Source organism: Crinia signifera, chromosome 11, assembly GCF_055691185.1.
Source record: "Crinia signifera chromosome 11, ASM5569118v1, whole genome shotgun sequence".
NCBI lineage: Eukaryota > Metazoa > Chordata > Amphibia > Anura > Myobatrachidae > Crinia > Crinia signifera.
This window is the reverse complement of record NC_139227.1, coordinates 90,767,338-90,770,531: the sequence shown is the minus strand read 5'-3', so window position 1 is coordinate 90,770,531 and position 3,194 is coordinate 90,767,338.

The window sequence follows — 3,194 nt, the reverse complement described above, 5'->3', positions numbered from 1 at the left end:
ACTGTATGATTCTTATTTTACAGTTATTTGCACTGTACAGCATGTACCCTGCTTCATTCATCTTTTTATATTTTATGGTAAACAGATACAAAGGTCTGATACCGGGTACACACACAATTCCTGCTGAACGTCCGGGCTAACAATATGGGGGTAATTCAAGCCTGATTGCATGGCTGTGAATTCATAGCAGCCAGCGATTAGTTTAAGCCACTGCCCTGCTTTGGTGAAATCCCTATTTAACACAACAAACAGAGCTGCAGGGCTGGTAGTGAGGATAGTGAGAGGATATGTAGTAGTAGTAGTAAATATTTATTTTAAAAAATAAACAATGAAAAGATAATATGAAAAATAAGCAATAAAAAAGGCAAATGGCAATTGATAACAGTAGATGAGTACCATTAATACCACAATATTGTGTACCAGTCTCTCACCCGAATGGCTGGATGTCAATAAAGTGTAATGTGTCCCGTTACTATTGATGGCCTCTTTGTATATGACATTCAAAATTGTCAGAATGTGGACTTGCTGTACAGTTCTCCAGGATCTCACTTGTGTTGATGGCTCACAGAAAGCAGTGGGAGTCACCTTTGCTAAAGCTGGTAAATACCAGCGAAACACGTCAGTGGTACCTACCTGAAAGTACCTACCATGCAGTCTTCCCATCAAAAGGAATTTTTCATAACCTATTGGATGCTTGCACTAGCCACTTTATTGCCTAACCTGGACCAGATCTCAGGACCTATTTGCCAACAGCTACCAACAATCTGCTATTAAGGATTGCCATCTCCACTTCAGGTTCTCCCATTGCTTCTTGTGAGCTATCAACACAAGTAAGATCCTATATCTGGAGAGTGTCAGAAACAACTGTACAGCAAGTCCACATTCTGCCTATTTTGAATATCATATACAAAGAGGTCATTAATGGGAATGGGACTAATTGCTGCTACACAATAATGTGGTATTAATGGTACTCATCCACTGTTAGCGACTGCCATTTGACATTTTTTTTATATCAGGGTTGCCGACCCTCCCGGAATTTGCGGGAGTCTCCCGAAAATCGGGTCCTTCCTCCCGGCCCCCGGAAGGGTGGGCAACCCTCCCGGAATCAGGGGGACCCCCACTGAGCACCCCGATCGCGGCATTTATATGCCGCAATCCACGGGTCTCAGGGGAGGGGGCGGAGCTAAAACGGCACAATCGTGTCGTTTTAGCCCCGCCCCCTCCATGGATATCAGTTATTTCTGCTATTTGATGTAATTGGGGCGGGGCTTAATGACGTCACAGTTAAGCCCCGCCCCCAAACTCGTAACGCAAGATTCCTCTCCGGGCTTCTCCCGGAGAGGATGTTTTTAAAGTCGGCAACCCTGTTTTATATTTGCTACTACCTATCCCATGGTATTTCGTTTTTACAATCTCTCTCCTCAATACCAGCCCTGCATCTCTGTCGTTGTGTTAAGCATTGCTTTTTGTGGGACTGACTATCCCACTTTATCACAGCAGCTTGAAAGGAGCCACTTTATTCAGTGAATTCCCACCTTGCAAATGAATGTGCTTGCTGTTTGCACCCTTACAAATATGTCCAAAATCCCTTGTCACAGGCTCACCTACTATTGGAAGATAAATTGGAAGATTAACACAAGACCTATACCTACAGTACAGAAATGATTTAATTGATTTCTTATTGCCATCAATGATTTTCACCAATGGGCGAGAAGTCAAAATGTCACGGTCTTCAGCCTGGCTATGCTGCTAGTCTCGACTTTTCCCTTGATTGACCTACCTTCCCACATAACAGGGATGGCCATCAATATGTGCAAACCATCGATGGTTTAAATCTGGTGGATTCATGCCATCGATGTTAACCACAGATGGCGCCACAGATAGCCATCCCCATTTCTTTGCTTTGTTTCTATAAATAGTTATAAGAATTACAAAGTAGGTCTGGAATAAAAAAAGGGTACTTCTTCATCTTTGCGGCCACCGCTTATGCCAGTAACATTAGCCGCTATGTGGATTGCACCTGTCCCTTTGTGGGCTCGCTTCACTCTCCACAACTTTACTAAACGTAATAGATGGTGGCGTGGACACAGGAGGGTGGCGTGGATCCTGAAAATAACCCTTGCGGCTCAATGTATGCTACCATGTAAATTACGTAGCATAAGAGGTGGCCACAAAGATGAGAAAGTACCGAAAAAGTGTTTGTACAACATATCCATGACTGCCCCCACAATACATGCACTGTTTAATTATATCATTTACATGGACTGTAATGGAGTTTAATTTATGTCACCAACTGAACCATATTGCTTACTTGCCTATTTTTGAAAACTAGTTCCAGGGAGATTATTGTTGGTAGTAGAATTTTACACAGCGCTCCATTGAGGGGGCGTGTCCAGTTCCATTTATGGTGAGATTGTGAACGTGGCACCTAGAATCGTAGGTGTGTGCTGCTATATCTGAGAGGAATCTTTAAAATGACTTCTATACAAATGTAGATGAGCATCAAAGCAGTTAGTAAGAGCTACTATACTTGCTAAAGAAATGTCACTGATACATGTCAGGGATTGTTCCATATAAATATACACAAGAAATGCAAGCAGCCTTCATTGTGTTTTATCACTAATGCTAGGAAATGGTGCTGATGATTCTGTAAAAATGTATCTCTCTCTCTCATTCCTTTTCCCCAAAAAAATGTAACAGCTACATAGTGTACAGTAATGTGGGCTAGGTGAAATGAGGGAGATTGCTAGACTAATGAGGAAGAGAGGGAGATTGCTGCTATTTCAGGGAGTCTCCTGCAGAATGCAGTAGGGTAGGTAACTATGCCGTATTGTTGTGGGTCCGGCTAAGCACCATTACATTCTCCATCTCCAAGCATTGAGACGGCATTATTACACATACAAGGGGGCCCTAACTGCTTGTTACACTGCCACCTTCCGGCCATTTTGGATGAATGAATGAATTGTCGTCATCTCTTTGTGTAAATAAAGCTTCTCGATACAAATGTGATAACGGTGAGCAGTCGGCTTTTCTCTCTTCAGCTATATAACGACCGGTGTATGGGAGTGACGTCACCGAAAACTCTCCAATCAGTGGCAGTGAGTCGGCGCTAAGAACGCCGGATGCTGGATTGGCCAAGATGGTGGCGAATCACACCCGAGGGCTGACGCCGGGGGGCGTGTCGTGCAGCCGCA